Raw genomic sequence first — 23,544 nt, 5'->3', positions numbered from 1 at the left:
ATCCTCTCGGACCCTCCGCACCCCGGTCACCAGCTCTTCCAGCTCCTTCCCTCAGGTAGGCGCTACAATGCAAACTAGAACTAGTTTGCACATTCCAACAGCTTCTTCCCTCTTGCGAACAACTTCTTAAACACCTAACCTATAATTCCATTACAACAAGCTGGCAATTTTTTGACTTGAGTTCGTTGTCACATTTCTGTGGGGCCAATTATGTATTTCTCGTGCACTCACTGTAGTTGTCTCGCCATGCTGCACTATTTGCATACACTGGCCACTCATGCCAGAATAGCATCTGCTCCATTTGCACACTGATTGAGGAGTATCTGTGACATTTGCACAACCAACATTGTCCCAGATTATCGCACTACTCGTCACTTTAAACCGCATACACTCCTTGAAGTCTCGGCGCCCTTTGCACAATGGTCATTGCACCGGACTATTGCAATATTAGTCATTTGAACTGCTCTAAATGCTCGAGGACTCTGCATCTTTTTGCACAATTGTTTTTTGTCAATGTCTCCAAAGTGTTCTGTAAATTGACTGTCTGTTGTACTAGAGCGGCTCCAACGACCGGAGACAAATTCCTTGTGTGTTTTGGACATACTTGGCAAATAAAGATGATTCTGATTCTTATTCTGATCTCTGCATTCCATATTTGTTGTGTAGTTTGCAGTTTAGTCTATCACACATAGCATTGGTTTCACAATTCATGTAACTTTGTGTCTTTTCTATAAATTCAGTGAATGACCACACATATTTCATTCATTGAATTACCATAGCAAACTTTGAAGACACAGCAAGATGAAAAGTACTTGAACTTGGCAATATGATTCTGGTAACAACATTCCTCAATCAATCAAATGAATGTTTGAATCTGAATGTGATTCTGTGGGTGTGTATTAGCCATATGTTTTAGCATATACTGGAGCAGAACCCAGTAGCTCAGTACGGCAGTAAATAACCCCAACAAATTGTTATCATGAAACAAAAAGGTGAATAACTGCAGACAAGATACTTGCATTGCTTGATCCATCACAGACGCATTTGTCTGTCTGCGAACTTCCACTTCTCTGGCGAGAACTCAACTCAACTAGGACCCCTTTGGTGGCCGCTATGTGCCAGAAAAAAAAACACACTCACGTCAACACATCGGGGATACGAAGGTTGTCATGATAGCGTGATTGCAGCGAGCGTATGCTTAAAAGCACGAAAAGTGAAAGGAAACACGCAGGCTAATTGTAGCCGGTCCTGCTAGTACTGCTATATAATGATCAACCCCCTCGACTACAGCAATATTGCCTTTCAGTTGAAAAAATGGGATGTAGGCTATATCACGACATGACAATTTATACACAGAATTCACACCAGTAAGAATATAACATACAAATAGAATTGACTTCACTTGACAGATATACGTAGGTATAAAGAGCCCCAGCCATTTGCTAAATTGAGGGAACGGATTACTAAATTGAGGGCACGGATTACTAAACTGAGGGTACGGATTACTAAATTGAGGGTACAGATTACTAAATTGAGGGTACAGTTTACTAAATTGAGGGAACAGATTACCAATATTTTATTTTTTCTCATACCTTGGTACCAGGGGGGCTCCGTACCAAATGAGCTAAGCACCTCTTTTTTTTCTTTTTTTTTTTTAGTTCAGTAAAGTAATGATGAACGTACTACGTTCAATACATTCAATACTAATTCGAGAATAAATATTTAGTGAAGCGCGTGTGGTCGTTTCGTAAAATAAATAATAATAATTTCGTAAAATAAATAGTAATAATTTCGTAAAATAATAAAAAATAATAATAATAACAACAACAATGTATGCGGACAGTGTACGGCAGCTCCACTTGGACAAACCTGTCACGCGAACCGACATACAACGCATAAGGACAAATAGACGTAAACAGTACAACACACAAGCAATATTACTTGTTTGTGGGATATTATTGCTCAGTCACGGGAGATATGTTTTCGCTATAAAGTACGTACAATTTCGGTATTTAATAATAAAAAAATATCTTTTAAAAAAACTTAATCGAATCGCGCGTCCGTGACAGATTTTGACCAAGTGGAATTGCCGTACATTTTTTTGCAGCCTTACTTTTTTCCGAACCAAACGCGCTTTGAAAGTACTGAAGCCTCCACTACGTTCATCGTGGACTGGACTAAAAAAAAAGAAAACAAAAAAAAACATTCGTTAACTCTTTGTATCCGGTTGACCTCGTCTCGGTGATCTTTGAAGCTTGGCGGCCTAGTTAGCTTAGCCTAGCTTAGTTTGCTAACAAAGAGACGCGTTTGTGATCGACACGTCGCAAAACAATGATTCCAGTGTGAGCGTTAAGTGTTGTGCTTTTCGTGTGAAAATGTGTGCAAAAGGGACAGCGGAGTACGAAAGGGAACTTCGTGGAACTAAAGCGGAGAACGTGCAAAAACGGCAACTACTGGACGCTGTTTTCAAGAACCCTCGAGTTGGGTTAAGCACGGCAGGTTTGTTCACTTCATACTTGTTATTCAAAACAATATTCCCGTGTATATTTAAGGCAACTTTGTGACGTTAAATGTACTACAGCTCATCAACATCCAATAATGTGTACTATGTGGATATTATGGGGTCCACTTATGTTTATTTTTTCTTTTTTTTTACATTTTTGAAAAATTTTGTTCTAAAAGGGTTGCGAACAATGCATCATATTATCACATTGTAAATGTGAATTTTTTTTTTCCTCTTGAAGGCTTTTTTACTGAACATAATTTGTTCATGCCAAGTGAAAAAAACAGAGGGTATCAAATACACATTTCAAGAGGGCCACAATAATTTTTTTAACGTCAGTCTTCAGACAGAAAAACAAAGTGCCAATAATTATTAACTGTACTGAAGTAGATTTTTCAGTTATATGTACTTTCTTGGCGGCACGGTGGACGACTGGTTAGAGTGTCAGCCTCACAGTTCTGAGGACCAGGGTTCAATCCCCGGTCCCGCCTGTGTGGAGTTTGCATGTTCTCCCCGTGCCTGCGTGGCTTTTCTCCGGGCACTCCGCTTTCCTCCCACATCCCCAACGCATGCGTGCGAGGTTGATTGAAGACTCTAAATTGCCTGCAAGTGTGACTGCGCGTGCGAATGGTTGTTTGTTTGTATGTGCCCAGCGATTGGCTGGCAACCAGTTCAGGGTGTACCCCGCCTCTTTACTTTGTTAAAAGAGGCTTGTTACTTTTTTTTCAACATCCGTGTATGACAACACAATGTTTAAAAAAAATTAAAAAAGTAAATGTGGAGAGGTCAAGTCACTGTCAGTTGAGGTCTTGATTGATTGAGCTCAAGAAACTCAAATCTAAATCCTGACATCGACTTTAAAGTCGCTGAGGTGTCTGTCGCTTCAAGTCATCTTTCAAATCCTTTAACTCTTGTGCAAGGAGTAAAGAACTTTGGAGTGATTAGACACATTGGCTTTACTTGCCTTTTCGTTGCCATTTCTCCACACGCTGTTCTCTACCATCTCCTGTGTTGTGCTTACTTTTTTTCAGCCTCATGACTCAGTTGTTGCTCCCCTCCTTTCATAGTCATGTTAGATGAACTGTAATGCTTGTTTATAAAAATTGGAGGCTGGTATTAAAATTAGGGATGGACGGCGGCAATATTCGCCATTTTGACTCATATCGCGCCTTATGTGTGCACCGAGTTCCAAAATCTGTAAATGTTGTTGTGTGATGAGCGCTCAGTTGACTGACTCGGATCATTTCCTGCCGACACGCTGCTTATATAGAGGAAAGGCGGACATGACTGAGGACAGCATGCGGACGTTAAAGGGGAAGGGTTGGCGTGACAGAGGACGCTAAAGGCACCCCCCAATAGGTATAAAGCGCCGGGGTGTGCATTGTGCAAAACAACATCGGTTTGGCTAAGAACCCCCGAAAATGGCACCTACGAAGAGACACGCTGACGAAGCACAGTTTAAACTGCAAGCTATCAGTTACTCGGAGGGACCTGGGAATGCAGCAGTCGCGAGAGAATTTAAGATCAACGAATTCATGGTTCGCAAGTGGAGGAAGCAGGAACGACGAAGGAACTCTGTCAGAGAAGTTTCTTCAAAACAACTGAGACAAGCCCTTAGGACTGTATCGAAGTGAACTCACACCAACCAAGATTGTCCTTTTCTGCTCGCGAGGGACAGCAGAGCAACTCACTGAGAGAGTGCTCACCAAGTCTGTCAAAGAATTGCTGCCCTCGTCCGCTATTTATTTGAAGCAAAGCAGGATGCAACACAGTGGAACTTTACCGACATGCACAGGTGCTCCGGAAAAATGTTTAGATAGTTTCCTGTTATTCTAACAGTTTCTAACTGACAGCATAGTTATACCCCTGCTTGAGCAACTGTGAAACTAACAGCTTGAGTTAAGTGTGAAACAGACAGCTTCCTTGTCTCGTCCACAAATCTGCGTGGGCGAATTTCTACAAAATGTGAATATGCTTTAAACATGATAACTATAATAGTAATGAATTCTTTCACAAAGTCCAACCGCTGGACATCGGTGTAAATAGGGCGTTCAAAGTGAAGTTGCGAGCGGCGTGGGAGCGATGGATGACAGATGGCGAACACAGCTTTCTAAGACTAGGAGGCAGCGCCGGGCGAGTTACGCCACAATTTGTGAATGGATTGTGGAAGCTTGGGGTAACGTGTCTGCTTGCACTGTTGTTCGAGCTTTCATAAAAGCCAGCATCATTTCTGAGGAGCCGCAAGGCAACGAGACTGACTCCGACAATGAAGGGAACCTCGTGTGTTTGATGGAGAACTTGCCCAGCTGTTCATTTCGGATACAGAAGATGAGGACTTTGATGGATTTGTGGATGAGGATTGATCAAATAATAACGTGAGGACATTGTTAAATACTTCAATAAAGTACAACCGAACTCAGTTTTGCTCCCGCTGCCTTTTTAAAAACATTGTTTTAGCGTGCATACATGCTACCGTATGTTTTAAGCTAGCGTATGTTTTACCATGCCTGCGCCCAATAATATGGTGCACTTATATATGTGTGTTAAATACAGAAATAGACCCCGTAGCTGAGACTGCGCCTTTTAATACAGTGCGCCTTATGGTCGTGATAATGCGGTAAATCTGCTTAATCTGCGTAAACTTCAGGCAACTATGTATTTAATTACATTTTCAGTTAACATTATCAACACTCTAATGTAGTAAAAAACAAAACTATGTGTCCAGATTAAACAGTCGCCCAACCTCCCTGCTTTCCGCTGTTCGGGTACTATTGGGGAATATCTGCTATTTTATGCCCCTCAGCTACTGAGCCATAGAGGCCAATGTTTGCGTTGCATCCGATGTCCATCCATCCATTTTCTGAGCCGCTTCTCCTCACTAGGGTCGCGGGAGTGCTGGAGCCTATCCCAGCTATCATCGGGCAGGAGGCGGGGAACACCCTGAAGTGGTTGCCAGCCAATCGCAGGGCACATACAAACACAAACAACCATTCGCACTCACATTCACACCTACAGGCAATTTAGAGTCGTCAATTAACCTAGCATGCATGTTTTTGGGATGTGGGAAGAAACCGGAGTGCCCGGTGAAAATCCACGCAGGCACGGGGAGAACATGCAAACTCCACACAGACGGGGTCGGGGATTGATGAACCCCGGACCTCAGAACTGTGAGGCAGACGCTATAACCAGTCGTTCACCGTGCCGCCGCATCCGATGTCAACACATAAGAAATTACTAAACATTGCCTCCAGGTCGGGATGGATACCAAAGCGGTACTTGTTTTTTTTTTTTGGGGGGGGGGGTAATATTTAGTACTGATTCACTTAAAATCGATCCGTACCATAATTCGGTACCAAAGTCCGCCCGTTGCAGCGGAAATGAAAGAGTTGGCCAATTTCCATGACGCTCTTGAACACATCAGTGCCGCACAAAAGCATAATGGTGTCACTCACAACAACCAACCATGTGGAACGAACATGCTCAAAGTATGGTGGAAAAGTGGAGGGGTTCTGCTTGAAAAGGTCCGGAAACATAATATCTCCGCGACTGAGTAACGAAGCGGCGGAGTTACGCTCGTGAGTTAAACATGTAGCGCAATCCATAAGCAGGTGGCTGGTTGGTATGTCGTCAGGCACAGAGAGCTAGCAGGGAGGCAGCAAACTGGGGTCAAAGCGGTTTGTGGGATACACCAGAAGGCTGAAAAGCCACACAGCGTGGAGGGTAACCACACAAGCATCCCACACAAGTGAGCTCCACTGGCGTAGCTAGCTTTTGGCTAACGAGTGGCAATGCAGTAAGCAGCAGAAAGCTAAAGGCTATTAAACTACTCTTTCGGGGTCGAGGAGTGTTAGCCAGCTGAGTCTACCAAATGGGTTTAAAGTCCAGAATTCATATGCGACAATCTTTAGTAAATCGATAAAAGAAGGTACATCCATCCATCCATTTTCTGAGCCGTTTATCCTCACAAGGGTCGCGGGAGTGCTGGAGCCAATCCCAGCTATCATCGGGCAGGAGGCGAGGTACTCCCTGAACTGGTTGCCTGCCAATTGCAGGGCACATATAAACAAACAACCATTCGCACTCACATTCACACCTACGGGCAATTTAGAGTCTTCAATTAACCTACCATGCATGTTTTTGGGATGTGGGAAGAAACCGGAGTGCCCGGTGAAAATCCACGCAGGCACGGGGAGAACATGCAAACTCCACACAGACGGGGTCGGGGATTGATGAACCCCGGACCTCAGAACTGTGAGGCAGACGCTATAACCAGTCGTTCACCGTGCCGCAAAACAAGGTACAAAATAGTGAAAATAGAGAAGGTAAAGCATCTTGCCAGCGATCTCCACATTGTTGTTCTATTGTATTACGTACAGTGTGTGCATAGTGTAGGTATGTTGCTAAATATTTCGAACCACCTCCATATCAAAATCGAGGATATTATTGGATAGAAGTTTGAAACATGAATAATGCAGCCCTATGGGGGGCACAAGTCAGTGCAAACTGTAGGCCGGTCCCAAGCCCGGATAAATGCAGAGGGTTGCGTCAGGAAGGTCATCCGGCTTAAAACTTTGCCAAACAAATATGAGCATTCATCCAAAGAATTCCATACCGGATCGGTCGTGGCCCGGGTTAACAACGTCCGCCACCGGCGCCGTCAACCTGCAGGGCGCCGTTGGAAATTCAGCTACTGCAGGTCGAAGTCAAAGAAGAAGAAGAGGTGGAAAGCTGGTTCTTCGGCAGAAAGAGAAGAGGAAAGCACAGAGCCTAGAACTGAATGTGGGGACTTTAAATATTAGGACGATGACAGGAAAATCTCGGGAGTTGGTTGACATGATGATTAGGAAAAAGGTTGATATATTGCGTGTCCAGGAGACCAGGTGGAAGGGCAGTAAGACTAGAAGTTTAGGGGCAGGGTTTAAATTATTTTACCATGGTGTAGATGGGAAGAGAAATGGAGTTGGGGTTATTTGAAAAGAAGAGTTGGCTCAGAATGTCTTGGAGGTGAAAAGACTATCAGATCGAGTGATGAGGCTGAAACTTGAAATTGAGGGTGTTATGTGGAATGTGATTAGTGGCTATGCCCCACAGGTAGGATGTGACCTAGAGGTGAAAGAGAAATTCTGGAAGGAGCTAGACGAAGTAGTTCTGAGCATCCCAGACAGAGAGAGAGTCGTAATTGGTGCAGATTGTAATGGACATGTTGGTGAAGGTAATAGGGGTGATGAAGAAGTGATGGGTAAGTAAGGGATCCAGGAAAGGAACTTGGAGGGACTGATGATGGTAGACTTTGCAACAAGGATGCAAATGTCTGTAGTGAAGACTTTTTTCCAGAAGAGGCACGAACATAAGGTGACCTTCAAGAGCGGCGGTAGAAGCACACAGGTGGATTACATCTTGTGCAGACGATATAATCTGAAGGAGGTTACCAACTGTAAGGCAGTGGTAGGGGAGTGTGTGGCTAGACAGCATAGGATGGTGGTGTGTAAAATGACTCTGGTGGTAGAAGATTAGGAAGACAAAGGCAGAGAAGAGAACCATGTGGTGGAAGCTGAGACAGGACGAGTGTTGTGCAGCTTTTCGGGAAGAGGTGAGACAGGCTCTCAGTGGATGGGAGGAACTTCCAGAAGACTGGACCACTGCAGCCAAGGTGATCAGAGAGGCAGGCAGGAGAGTACTTGGTGTATCTTCTGGCAGGAAAGGAGAGAAGGAGACTTGGTGGTGGAACCCCACAGTACAGGAAATCATACAAGGAAAAAGGTTAGCTAAGAAGAAGTGGGATACTGAGAGGACCGAGGAGAGGCGAAAGGAATACATTGAGATGCGACACAGGGCAAAGGTAGAGGTGGCAAAGGCCAAACAAGAGGTGATGACATGTATGGCAGGTTGGACACTAAAGAAGGAGAAAAGGATCTATACAGGGTGGCCAGACAGAGGGATAGAGATGGGAAGGATGTGCAGCAGGTTAGGGTGATTAAGGATAGAGATGGAAATATGTTGAGCAGTGTGGTAGCTAGATGGAAAGAGTACTTCGAGGAGTTGATGAACGAGGAAAATGAGAGAGAAGGGAGCGTAGAAGAGGCAAGTGTGGTGGACCAGGAAGTGGCAATGATTAGTAAGGGGGAAGTTAGAAAGGCATTAAAGAAGATGAAAAATGCAAAGGCAGTTGGTCCTGATGACATTCCTGTGGAGGTATGGAAGCATTTAGGAGAGGTGGCTGGAGTTTTTGACCAGCTTGTTCAATAGAATTCTAGTGCGTGAGAAGATGCCTGAGGAATGGAGGAAAAGTGTACTGGTACCCATTTTTAAGAACAAAGGTGATGTGCAGAGCTGTGGGAACTATAGAGGAATAAAGTTGATGAGCCACACAATTAAGTTATGGGAAAGAGTAGTGGAGGCTAGCCTGAGGACAGAAGTGAGTAATTGCGAGCAACAGTATGGTTTCATGCCTAGAAAGAGTACCACAGATGCATTATTTGCCTTGAGGATGTTGATGGAAAAGTACAGAGAAGGTCAGAAGGAGCTACATTGTGTCTTTGTAGATCTAGAGAATATGACAGAGTACCCAGAGAGGAACTGTGGTACTGCATGCGGAAGTCTGGCGTGGCAGAGAAGTATGTTAGAATAATACAGGACATGTACGAGGGCAGCAGAACAGCAGTGAGGTGTGCTGTAGATGTGTCAGACGAATTTAAGGTGGAGGTGGGACTGCATCAGGGATCAGCCCTGAGCCCCTTCCTTTTTGCAGTGGTGATGGATAGGCTGACAGATGAGGTTAGACTGGATCCCCGTGGACCATGATGTTTGCAGATGACATTGTGATCTGCAGTGAAAGCAGGGAGCAGCTGGAGGAACAGTTAGAAAGATGGAGGCATGCGCTGGAAAGAAGAGGAATGAAGATTAGCCGGAGTAAAACAGAATATATGTGCATGAATGAGAGGGGTGGTGGGGGAAGAGTGAGGCTACAGGGAGAAGAGATAGCAAGGGTGGAGGACTTTAAATACTTGGGGCCAACCGTCCAGAGCAATGGTGAGTGTGGTCAGGAAGTGAAGAAGGTGTCAGGTGTGTTATGTGTCAGGTGTGTTATGTGACAGAAGAGTCTCTGCTAGGATGAAGGGCAAAGGTTATAAAACAGTGGTGAGGCCAGCCATGATGTACAGATTAGAGACAGTGGCACTGAAGAGAGAGAAGCAGAGTTGGAGGTGCCGGAAATGAAGATGTTGAGGTTCGCTCTTGGAGTGACCAGGTTGGATAAAATTAGAAATGAGCTCATCAGAGGGACAGCCAAGGTTCGATGTTTTGGAGACAAAGTTAGAGAGAAAAGACTTCGATGGTTTGGACACGTCCAGAGGAGAAATAGTGAGTATATTGGTAGTAGGATGATGAAGATGGAGCTGCCGGGCAAGAGAGCTACAGGAATACCAAAGAGAAGGTTGATGGATGTCGTGAGGAAAGACATGATGGCAGTTGGTGTTTGAGAGGAGGATGCAGGAGATAGGCTTACATGGAAAAGGATGACGCGCTGTGGCGACCCCTGATGGGACAAGGCGAAAGGAAAAGAAGAAGAAGTGGTTTGAAACATGAATAAAATGAGCGCTAGTTTTTAAGAATTGTATCAGGATTTAGGATTTTATGCCATTTTATGTCGCTAATCGGCCCAAATTTACTTGTCCAGAAATCAGTCTAAATCATTCGGAAATTTGTGACCAAAACCCTGACTCTTTGCTAGCTAAATGCCCGTATGTTAGTCTTATTAGTTGAAAATGTTGTTGTTGATGTTTAAACAGGCCATTTTAAGATTTTTCAGTGGCGGCGTTCGCTTGAGCCATCCCATTCGAGGCACACCGAGAGCAAGCACATCATCAGGTTTACTCTAAACTTCACAGTAAACAAGAATAATAATAGTTCATATAGTTTTCAATAGTGTCCGAATCCTATGAATGAGTGATTTTGGGCGCCAAAATCAATGAACATTTAAAAAAAAAAAAATTCAGAACTACAGAAAATCTCATTTGAATTAAAAAATTACAGAAGCAAGATGGTAAAGGGATTTCCCAACAGTAATCGGATAAGAACAAGGATTACCTTGTGCAAAACAATGAGAAAACGCAATTTTGGTGGACCTCCGCTACAGTCCCCTCCAGAGGTATTGGAACGGCAAGGTCAATTCTTTTGTTTTTGTTGTATACTGAAGACATTTGGGTTTCAGATCAAAAGATGAATATAAGACAAAAGTTCAGAATTCCAGTTTTTATTTCATGGTATTTACATCAAAACAAAGGGTGGCGGGATATGCCTCCATATCAACTAAAAATGGTGTACGGACGTCACGGTGCTCAGCACACACTGCAGCCCGCATTTGGAGTCACTATTCTTAAACTGTAAACCATTCTACTAGCCATGTGAGTTTGCATCGTTCATACTGGCTGGAGTCTATATTACGCCTCAAGCTAACACGAACGCCGCATTGCTAACGCTCGCCGAACAAGTCAACGAAATTGAAAAAAAACACCCGGACTCACCCCTCATTATTCTCGGGGACTTTAACAAAGCTAAACTCAACCACGAACTCCCTAAATACAAGCAGCACATCGACTGTCCTACCAGGGAAAATAATACTTTAGACCACTGCTACACTACGGTAAAAAACGCATACCGTGCTATACCTCGTGTAGCCCTGGGCTCGTCTGATCACTGCTTAATTCACTTAATACCGACGTACAGGCAAGAACTGTGTGTGCAAAGCCTACAGTGAAAACAGTCAAAAAGTGGACCAATGAAGCCAAGATGGAACTTCAAAGCTGTTTAGACTGCAGAGACTGGAGTGTCTTTGAAAATTCAGCTGGCAGCCTGGATGAATATACGGACACTGTCACATCCTATATCAGTTTCTGTGAAGAGGTTTGTCTACCAACAAAATCATTTCGCACATTCAACAACAACAAGCCGTGGTTCACTGCTAAACTTAAGCAGCTTCGCCAAGCTAAGGAGAACGCATATCAGAGCGGGGACAGGGCCCTGTATAATCGAACTCGAAACCAGCTTACCAAAGAAATTAACATTGCAAAGAGGATCTATGCAGCAAAGTTGGAAAAACAGTTTAGCGCAAACGACTCTAAATCAGTCTGGCATGCATTCCAATCGCTGACTAATTACATGCGACGATCCCCCCAAGCTGAGAACAATAGCACACTAGCCAACGACTTGAATACCTTCTACTGCAGATTTGAAAAGGACAGTTTCACACCACACACCCACCCGGCCGCACCCGCGACCACAACCACACCTCTGACTTCTGCGTTAACCATCCATGAACAGGATGTGAGACGCATCTTCAAACAACAGAAGATTAACAAAGCGGCAGGCCCGGACCATGTGTCCCCATCCTGCCTCAAAGTCTGCGCGGACCAGCTCGCTCCAGTCTTCACTCAGATCTTCAACAGATCTTTGGAAATGTGTGAAGTTCCATCCTGTTTCAAACGCTCCACCATCATTCCAGTCCCCAAGAAACCTGCAATCTCTGGTCTGAATGACTACAGGCCTGTCGCTTTGACATCTGTGGTCATGAAGTCCTTTGAACGTCTCGTGCTGGACCACCTCAAGAGTGTCACAGGTCCCCTGCTGGACCCCCTGCAGTTTGCCTACCAAGCGAACAGGTCTGCGGATGATGCAGTCAACATGGGACTGCACTTCATCCTAGAACACCTCGACAGTGCAGGGACCTACGCGAGGATCCTGTTCGTGCACTTCAGATCAGCGTTAAACACCATCATCCCTGAACTCCTTTCAACCAAGCTTCTCCAGCTCAGCGTCTCACCTGTCATCTGCCAGTGGATTTACAGCTTTCTGATGGGCAGGACACAGCAGGTCAGGCTGGGGGAGGCCACCTCATCCACACGCAGCATCAGCACTGGGGCACCCCAAGGTTGTGTTCTCTCTCTGCTGGTCTTCTCTCTCTACACGAACAACTGCACCTCAGCAAACCCGACTGTCAAACTCCTGAAGTTTGCAGATGACACCACTGTCTTCGGCCTCATCAAGGACGGTGACGAGTCTGCATATCGACAGGAAGAGGAGCGGCTGGAGTTGTGGTGCGGCCGACACAACCTGGAGCTGAACACGCTCAAGACTGTAGAGATGATCGTGGACTTTAGGAGGCATCCTTCGCCACAGCTGCCCCTCACGTTGTCCATCTGCCTTGTGTCAACCGTCGAGACCTTCAAGTTCCTGGGAATTACAATCTCTCAGGACCTGAAGTGGGCGACCAACATCAACTCCGTCCTCAAAAAGGCCCAGCAGAGGATGTACTTCCTGCGGCTTCTGAGAAAGCACGGCCTGCCACCGGAGCTGCTGAGACAGTTCTACACAGCGGTCATCGAATCGGTCCTGTGTTCTTCCATCACAGTCTGGTTTGGTGCTGCTACAAAAAAGGACAAACTCCGACTGCAACGGACAATCAAAACTGCTGAAAGGATTGTCGGTACCCCCCTACCCACCATTGAGGACTTGCACGCTGCCAGAACTAAGACAAGGGCGTGCAAAATCCTCTCGGACCCTCCGCACCCCGGTCACCAGCTCTTCCAGCTCCTTCCCTCAGGTAGGCGCTACCGATCAATGCAAACTAGAACTACTAGACATTCCAACAGCTTCTTCCCTCTTGCGATCAACTTCTTAAACACCTAACCTATAATTCCATTACAATAAGATCGCAATTTTTTGACTTGAGTTCGTTGTCACATTTCTGTGGGGCCAATTATGTATTACTCGTGCACTCACTGTAGTTGTTTCTCCATGCTGCACTATTTGCATATACTGGCCACTCATGCCAGAGTAGCATCTGCGCCATTTGCACACTGATTGAGGAGTATCTGTAACATTTGCACAACCAACAATGTCCCAGATTATCGCACTACACGTCATTTTAAACCGCATACACTCCTTGAAGTCTCAGCGCCCTTTGCACAATGGTCATTGCACCGGACTATTGCAATATTAGTCATTCGAACTGCTCTAAGTGCTAGAGGATTCTGCATCTTTTTGCACAATTGTTTTTTGTCAATGTCTTTATGTCTCCAAAGTGTTCTGTAAATTGAATGTCTGTTGTACTAGAGCGGCTCCAACTACCGGAGACAAATTCCTTGTGTGTTTTGGACATACTTGGCAAATAAAGATGATTCTGATTCTGATTAAACAACTCAGGACAGAGTACCTTTTGTTTGAACCCACCCACTTTTCAAGTGAGCAAAATTATTCGAACATGTGACGGATGTTTCTAGTTGCGCGGGTGTTGCCTTTTAGATTGATTGCTTTAACATTAGATCATGCGTGTTTTGGGCTTTGGGTTTCACCTTTGAAAACTGCATTTGCTGTTAAGCAAACATGAAGACCAGAGAGCTGTCTATAGGAGAAAAGCAAACCATTTTGAAGCTGAGAGAAGATCAGAGCTATTGCACAAACATTGGGCATAGGCAATACAACAATTTGAAATGTCCTAAAAAAAGAAAGAAAGTACTGGTGTACTGAGCAACAGACATCGAACAGGTCGGCCACAGCGGTTTAACTCATTCCCTGCCAATGCTGTCCAAAGACGTCATTCAGAATTGAGCTATTCCCTGCCAATGCCGTCTAAAGACTTCAGTGGCGTTTTTTAACAGGGATGGGTGGGGGAGGGTCTTGTGCAGTTTGTGTGATTGTCAAGCCTGTGGATAACTGCAATGAGGAATGGCACCCTGTAGAGGGCAACAATGCCTTGTAGTGAATATCCCTCCCTCAGATAGAAGAAGAGGAAGGAGGAGGAGGGGGCGTCTTGAGAAGACAATGAGAGGATGCAAGCATAATGGCGGAAAAGCAAGAAGACAACAAATCTATTAAAAAAACCTTTCAGTACTGGAAATGTTTTGCACCAAGGCAAGAAAAATATTGTTGCGACCGACAGGAAAGATGCCTTAATCATGCGGGGGAATAAAGGATGACGCTCCGAGCGATACCTTTCCTGCAAAGCTATCGGCGAAAATGCTGGGCCATATAGCAAGATGCTCTCGACCGCTTTTTTTTGGTCGTTTTGGTGTTTATACATACACAATATTCCGTGGGGCTTGAAAAATTTGTGAAATTGCTCTAAAATGCCTGGCAGTCTAGGGATTCCCTGCTCAGGAAACGGCTGGCAGTTAATGAAACAGAACCGAGAAACGATTGGAACCGTGACTAACATTCTGGATCGTTCAAATTAAAACAATTCGGTTCCCAGTTTTGATGCCTACAGTCTGCCGAAAGTGGCGAAAACCAACAAAGAAGAACGCCCACGAAGGCGTTCTTGTGCCCAACGGCATTCAGCGAACTAAAGTGTTAACCATGTTAAAATAAATGACCAGTCACTTCAGTGCAACACTTGGATTAAGATTACACTGTACAAAGGAGGCTTTCACAATGTGTTGAAGTCTGACGTGCGCCCTCCCTCTCCAAGCCTCAGCCTACACCACGCGGAACTTCAGTCAAGTCAGTTGGGTGAGTGAATCAATAAAATACGTCTATGCCAACATTGAGGCAGCTAACAAGTTAAACGCTGCGTTGCACTCTTGCACTGATGTTTTTTAGTGTTTATTTTAGTCTTCAAACCAACGTAAGAGCTAACGACAGACACACAAATTAAATAATTACCATACTGGAAAAAAAGTACAAACAGTCACATTACAAGCTTAACATTGAGCTAAAACTTCACCAAAGGTCAAACTAACAACTATACATCACAATGAATTGGGACAAAATTCACAAAAATGTCACAGTGTCACAAACGCTAACCTTGTGTCCATAGGTGGGTAGGTAAAGGAATCAACATTTTATAGCGTTTGGTTCCCTTACGTTCGTTCTCAAAATTCACTGATGTTGTGTGAAGTTACTTTTAGTGGTTAGGGTTAGTCTTACTCAAGTAAATATTTGGATGACTACTTTTTACTTGTCATAATATTCTAAAGTAACACTACTCTTACTTGAGTACAATATTTGGCTACTCCACCCATAAATTACATGGGGGAGCCGTGCCCTGGTCCCCCAAATGACGAGCTAGTTAAACCCTGGTTTGAGCCCGTGCCACTGCTCGGAATGACAACCAAAGTGGGATTAGCGGCTCATGCATTGATGAAGAAGGTAGCTAGCTAGCTGCGAGAACTAATGTGAATTTCATGACACATTGACCATGAACACTTCAAACGCACGGCATGGTAATAAATATGCATGCTTCAATTCCGCACCAAGCAGCATTGGGTCTCGTCTTCCCCGATGGCGCTGCTCTCCGCAGCCGGAAAAGCCTGTGAGCCTGACTGCTTATAGAGAGCGGCGGCTGGACGATAAATTGAAGGAATTTACGAAGCGGGTGGGGGAACTAAACCATTAACACCGTTCATTCGCGATAGTATGAGCACGCTCACTTTAACATTTTAACATCAGGAAGGGCTTTTTTGCACGTGTTACAACAGCGTGGCTTCGTAATAAAAGAGTGCGGGTACTAGACTGGCCTCCCTGCAGTCCAGACCTGTTGAACATTGAAAATTCCCATTGAAAATGTGTGGCGGATTATGAAACGTAAAATATGGAGACTCCGTACTGTTGAACAGCTGAAGCTGTACATCAAGCAAGAAAGGGAAAGAATTCCACCTACAAAGCTTCAACAATTAGTGTCCTCAGTTCCCAAATGTTTATTGAATGTTGTTAAAAGAAAAGGTGATGTAACACAGTGGTAAACATAACCCTGACCCAGCTTTTTTGGAACTGTTGCAGCCATAAAATTCTAAGTTAATGATTATTTGCTAAAAACAATAAAGTTGATCAGTTTGAACATTAAATATCTTGTCTTTGTAGTGTATTCAATTAAATATAGGTTGAACATGATTTGCAAATCATTGTATTCTGTTTTTATTTGTTTAACACAACATCCCAATTTTATTGGAATAGGGGTTGTGTTTCTTCTGATCATCCTTGAGATGGTTCTACAACTTCATTGGAGTCAAGCTGTGTTTGATTATACTGATTGGACTTAATAAGGAAAGCCACACACCTGTCTATATAAGACCTTACAGCTCACAGTGCATGTCAGAGCAAATGAGAATAATGAGGTCAAAAGGAACTGCCTGAAGAGCTCAGAGACAGTATTGTGGCAAGGCACAGATCTGGCCAAGGTTACAAAAACAATTCTGCTGCACTTAAGGTTCCTAAGAGCACAGGGGCCTCACTAATCCTTAAATGGAAGACGTTTGGGATGACCAGAACCCTTCCTAGAGCTGGCCGTCCAGCCAAACTGAGCAATCTGGATGAGAAGACCCTTGGTGAGAGAGGTCAAGAAGAACCCAGAGAGCACTGTGGCTGAGCTCCAGAGATGCAGTCAGGAGATGAGAGAAAGTTCTAGAAAGTCAACCATCACTGCAGCCCTCCACCAGGAGAAGTAGTTTGCTAAAACAAAAAACACCTGAAGGACTCCAAGATGGTGAGAAATAAGATTTTCTGGTCTGATGAGACCAAGATATAAATAGTTGGCCTTAAATCTAAGTGGTATGTGTGGAGAAAACCAGGCACTCACCAACAGTGAAGCATGGTGGTTGCAGGATCATCCTGTGTGGGTGTTTTTCAGCTGCATGGACAGGATGACTGGTTGCATTCGAAGGAAAGATGAATGCGGCCAAGTCCAGGGATATCTTGGAAGAAACCCTTCTCCAGAGTGATCAGGACCTCAGACTGGGCTGAAGGTTCACCTTCCAACAAGACAATCAACTAAAGCACACAGCTAAAATAACAAAAGAGTGGCTTCAGAACAACTCTGTGACTGCTCTTGAATGGCCCAGCCAGAGCACTGATTTAAACCAATTGAGCATCTCTGGAGAGATCTGAAAAATGCTGTCCACCAATGTTCACCATCAAACCTGACAGAACTGGAGAGGATCTGCAAGGAGGAATGGCAGAGGATCCCCAAATCCAGGTGTGAAAAACTTGTTGCATCATTCCCAAAAAGACTCATGGCTGTATTAGCTCAAAAGGGTACTTCTACTAAATACTGAGCAAAGGGTCTGAATACTTATGGCTGTGTGATATTTCAGTTTTTCTTTTTAATAAATCTGCAAAAAAAATCACCAATTCAATTTTTTTTCAGTCAATATGTGGTGCTATGTGTACATTGAGGAAAACAATGAACTTCAATTATTTTAGCAAGTGGCTACAAAGAGTGAAAAATTTAAGGGGGTCAGAATACTTCCCGTACCCACTGTATATGGGCATATTTATTTTCTGAAACCCTGACCTTATGATGAACAATGACCTTATGGTTATGTTGGCTGTATTTCTTGGAGTTATCTGGCTGAATAACATCCTAACGTGTTTTCCCTTGATTGGTCAATAAAGCTTCTCCAAGCCAAAACAGCCTCCATTTACCTTGTGCAACTCGCCAGCGCCCCCCTATTAATACAGGTTACTATAATGTCATCACAAATTATATCACTTTTAGAGGGGTGTCAATACTTTGCAGAAATTCGCTAATCATAGCCTGGCTCGCTCCCTCTCCTGCAAGTGGGTATCCACTGTATGAGTAATTTGATTGATGGGCTTGGTCACAGATGGAATTAAACTTGTAAGTCAGGCCCCACTGCAGAAACGATACACAACATCAAAGTCACACCATTAGATTTGACTTTACCAAACTAAGTGTCTTTGCTTTCTTGTGCCCTGCAGACTTCAGGACAAAATATCTGTGTCCTGGACAACAGGAGACAGAGTCCCCCCACATCAAGGAGGAGGAGGAGGAGGAAGAGCCCCCTCGCATTAAAGAGGAAGAGGAGCCAGAGCCTCCCTACATTGAAGAGGATGATGAGCCACAACCCCCCCACATCAAAGTGGAAGAGGAGGAGGATATCACCAAGTTTCCATCGGATTTTGTTCTTTTGAAGGGTGAAGAGGAAGAAGATAAAAGTCAACATGAGGAGAACAGAGGTGCGGCGACTCCAAGCAACAGCTCAAGTCAACACATGACAACAGAAGTTGGAGACCACTGTGGAGGATCACAAGCAAACGGCCTCTTAGCTCCACTATCAGAGAGTGACGACACAACGTCACACTCTCCTGACAGTGATGATGATGATGACGATGATGACGACGACGACAACATGACATTTTACACTGACAACAAATCCTGGGAATGTTCCCAGTGTGGGAAAACATTTAGTTTAAAGGGGAATCTGAACGCTCACATTAGAATACACACTGGAGAGAAACGTTTTGCCTGCTCAGTTTGTGGTAAAAGATTTACTGAAAAAGGCACTTTGACAAAGCACACAAGAACACACACAGGAGAAAAACCATTTGCCTGCGCATTTTGTGGCAAAAGATTCTCACATAAGATAAGTTTAACAAGCCACACTAGAAAACACACTGGTGAGACGCCTTTTGCATGCTCAGTTTGTGGTAAATGTTTCTCTGAAAAGTTAATTTTAATAAGGCACACAACAGAACACACTGGTGAGAAACCTTATGCCTGCTCAGTTTGCGGTAAGAGATTTAGTCAAAAATGTGCTTTGACAGTACACACAAGAACACACACTGGGGAGAAGCCTTTTACTTGCTCAGTTTGTGGCAAAAGATTCACTGAAAAATGTGCTTTGACAGTACACACAAGAACACACACTGGAGAAAAACCTTTTACCTGCTTAATTTGTGATAAAAGATTTACTGTTAAGACACATTTAACAGCACACATAAAAACGCACACCGGAGAGAAACATTTTGCTTGCTTAGTTTGTAGTAAAAGATTTACACAAAAAAGCGCATTGACAGTGCACACAAGAACACACACTGGGGAGAAACCTTTTACCTGTTCAGTTTGTGGCGAAAGCTTCTCTGAAAAGAAAAGTTTAACAGATCACACAAGAAAACACACTGGAGAGAAACCTTTTGTCTGCTCAATTTGTGGTAAAAGCTTCACTGTAAAAGCAAGTTTAACAAGGCACAAAAAGACACACACTGGGGTAAAACCTTTTGTCTGCTTAGTTTGTGGTAAAGAATTCTCTCAAAAGATGTGTTTATTAAGACATGAAAGAATACACACTGGAGAGAAACCTTTTGCCTGTTCAGTTTGTGGTAAAAGATTCACTGAAAAAGGCACTTTGACAAAACACATAAGAATACACAGACAGGAGAGAAGTCTTTTACCTGCCCAGTTTGTGGCAAAAGATTCTCTTATAAGTTCAACAAGCGACACAATTGAACACACAGGAGACAAACCTTTTGCCTGCTTAGTTTAGGGGTAAATATTCTCTGAAACAAGGCGCACCAGAATCACACTGGAGAAAAGCCTTGGGCCTTGTACACACAGGAATTGTTCAAGTCTTGCTCAAGTTAGAATTTTGGTTTTCAATATTAAAACACGTTCATTATTTGAGGTCGTCGTCCCGACCTGTTTTGGACCCAACTATCGCAACAAATTCACTCTTAACACAACCCAGACCACAGGATAATCTTACAGGATACTCCTATTAAACAAACTAGTCTGGCATTTGTCGTCCTTGGTCAGGAAGGGGTAAAACGCATTTGACCTCTCTCAACATATTAAGAGTCCAACCCACACTCAAGGTCACATCTTAGACCTGGTCATCTCTAAGGATGTTGGAATTCTATTAATTCACATGAAGGATATGGCTCTTTCTGACTATTTTTGTGTATTCTTTGAATTACAGATTCTTCCAAAAGTTCAAACAACCTCGATGTCTATTAAGAAAAGGTACATAAATGAGAGTACCGCCACTAACTTTATGGAGACCATAGCTTTGTCACAAACTTTGAATGAAGAGACAGTTGATGAACTTGTGGATAATTTCACCTGGAAAATCTCAAATGTAATAAATGCTGTCGCTCCTATTAAAACTTAAGACATTCTTGAGGCGACCTCGAACACCGTGGAGGGGCACAATGATGGTAAAGACCTCTAGATCAAAGTGTAGGAAAGCAGAACGTAAGTGGAGAAAAACTAAACGCCAAATTGAGTATGATCTCTACAGACAAAGTCTTTGTAATTTTAACCAATAGTTAGTCAGGGCTAGACAGCAACACTTTTCTGAAATCATCAGAAAGAACTTCAACAATACTCGCACTCTGTTTGCTGTGGTTGAGAAGCTAACAACCCCCCCCCCTCCCTCCCCCCCGAATCAGATCGCTCCAGAACTACTAACAGCAGATAAATGCAATGAATTTGCTTGTTATTTTAGTGAAAAAATAATATCCATCAGGTTATAATATCAGTACAAATAGGCAAAATAATAAAATGATACTACATCTGAAGCCACCCAGGAAAAACTCTATTACCATGTCAGAATTTGATACAGTGGACCAAAAACTGTAGCGAAAACTGTTCAGCAGGTGAAAACATCAACGAGCTGTCTTGACTCAATACCATCTGACTTTTTCAAAGCTATTTCGAAGTCTGTGCTAGCTGATTTGCAGCAAATAATCAATTGCCTCACCTCAGTCAGGCGAATTTCCTAAATCTCTTAAGAAGCTTCCATGTTGGCAAGCTATAGACCCATCTCAAATCTGCCTTTCATAGCCAGGATTGTTGAGAAAGTTATTTTTAATCAACTCAGCAATTTCTTGAACTTAAATGGACTTAATGACAAATTTCAATCAGGTTTCCGAACTTATCACAGTACAAAGTCTGCTCTTATCAAAGTGCTAAATGATATAAGGTTGAATACTGACTCGGGAAAGGTGTCAGTTGTTGTCTTGTTGTACCTCAGTGCGGCTTTTGATACGGTAGATCATAATATACTGCTGAACAGGTTGGAAATGTGGGTAGGACTAAATGGAATAGTCCTTAAATGGTTCAGGTGCTAACTAGAGGAAAGGAGTTATTTTGTAATCATTGGAAATGTTCAATTTCTTCAAATGGCAATGACCAATGGGGTCCCTCAAGGGTCAGTTCTTGGCCCACTCCTGTTCAGCCTGCATATGCTACCCGTGGGATTTGACCCACGGGTCTTCTTCAAATTCTTCAGAACTTTAATTTTGACTATCATAGCTATCCAGATGACACACAGTTATATCTAGCAGTGTCTCCAGGTGACTACAGTTCAATTGAGGTGTTGGTGGTGTCTAAAACAGAGCCAAACTTTTCTTCAATTAAATCACAATAAAACTGAGATTTTTTGGGATATAAAGAAAAGAGGATTGCTGTTAGTAAATACCTGGAGTCACTCTCTTTAAAAACCAAAGACCAAGTCCGAAACCTTGGCATTCTGATAGATTCCGACCTGACTTTCAACAGTCATATCAAATCAATTACTAAAAACTGCCTTCTACCATCTGAAGAACATATCCAGAGTGAAGGCTTGCATGTGTCAAGCAGACCAGGAGAAGCTCATCCATGCTTTTATCTCAAGTAGACTTAAGTATTGTAATGGTCTTCTGACTGGACTCCCCAAAAAGAGCATTAAACAGCTGCAGCTCATTCAGAATGCTGCAGCTCGGTTTCTGACCAGAACAAAGAGGTCAGAGCATATTACTCCAATTCTAAAGTCTTGACACTGACTTCCAGTCAGCTTTAGAATAGATTTTAAAATTCTGCTACTGGTCTATAAATCACTAAACAGTTTAAGTCCTTACTACATGAAAGAAATGCTAATGGACTATATACACCCAGTAGGACTCTGAGATCGACAGACTCAGGTCAAATAGTGGAGCACAGAGTCCAAAGAAACATGGTGAAGCAGCATTTATCTATTACACAAATGGAATAAGTTACCAACAGAAGTGACGTCAGCCCCAATGTGAATGTTTTTAAGTCCAGGTTAAAAACCCTTCTTTTTTCTCATGCTTTTGAGACCATTTCCACTTTTAAATATTTCTTGCACTGTAGTTTTATTTTTTCTCTCTTTGTTTTAAATGTTGATAAGCTTTTTTCCCCTTTGTGTTTAAATGCTTTTAAAAATGTAAAGCACATTACGTTACCTTGTGTATGATATGTGCTATATAAATAAATTTGCTTTGCTTTGCTTAAAACAGCCAGGGGCCAAACAGCCCAATTATCTTTATGTGTGTACTGGGCCATAGGCCTGCTCAGTTTGTGGTTAAAAAAAATAAATAAAATAAAATTATCTCAAAAGGCAGATTTAACAAGACAATAATACACACGGGAGAGAAACCTTTTGTCTGCTACTGTGATCAAGGAATTTGTCTAAAGTCACATTTAACAACACAAAAATACACACTGGGGAGAAACATTTTGCTTGTTCAGCTTGGGTGCAAATATTCTCTGAAAAGACACAATTAACAAGACAAATTATGCTCATGCAAAACCTTTTACCTTCTCAGTTTGTGTTAAAAAAAATATTTTAACTCAGACTGGTGAGAAACTATCCAAGTCTAATCAAAGTGTCAATGTGAAGGGAGCTCTGGTGTATTTTGATTGGAGAGGAAGAGTATGTCTGATTATTTTTTATCGTACTATATGTTTCATGTTTTTATGTTTTGTGTACATGTTGTGTACATCACGTAGTACAGTTTGTTTTATTTGTACTTTTTTTGTACTTGCTTTTATTTTACCTTGTTTTGCCTTACTGTTGGTGTTGTAAATGAGAAACTGTTCTCAATTGCCTTACCTGGTTAAGTAAAGGTTTTAAAAAAGTAAATAAATACCTTATCAACTAGATCATGTTTGTAAAGATTTCTGTTTGTGTTGGGAAAGTGCATTGTTGAGCTCCCACAATTATCCAAAGATTGAGAGAAAATGTACAATAAAATAACAATAAACATGCTCCTGCTCATTCTTTTGGCAAAATACTGTCATTGGTGTGTGTTCCGATTTTTGTCTTCCCCCTGTTTCACACACACCCGCTCCTGAGAGCATCTTCACCACCTGTGCCTCGTTCACCCTAATTACCCCTTGCATTTAACCTCGTGTCTCATTCTCTCTCGTCGCCAGTTCGTTGTACCTTGTCGTTGCGTTCCAGCATTCCTTGTTTCCACGTCACAGACTCACAGTAAGACTAGACCCTGTTCCGATTATCGACCTCACC

General features: G+C 43.1%; 1 pseudogene; it reads left to right on the top strand.

Annotated features, from left to right (window-relative positions):
* The first annotated feature begins 2,101 nt into the window (after positions 1-2,101).
* On the top strand, positions 2,102-23,278 carry LOC133411794 (gastrula zinc finger protein XlCGF57.1-like; annotated as a pseudogene).
* Positions 23,279-23,544: the final 266 nt, after the last annotated feature.

The sequence above is a fragment of the Phycodurus eques genome, chromosome 13 (genome assembly GCF_024500275.1).
Source record: "Phycodurus eques isolate BA_2022a chromosome 13, UOR_Pequ_1.1, whole genome shotgun sequence".
In the NCBI taxonomy this organism is placed as follows: Eukaryota; Metazoa; Chordata; class Actinopteri; order Syngnathiformes; family Syngnathidae; genus Phycodurus; species Phycodurus eques.
This window is presented reverse-complemented; position numbering and strand designations above follow the sequence as displayed.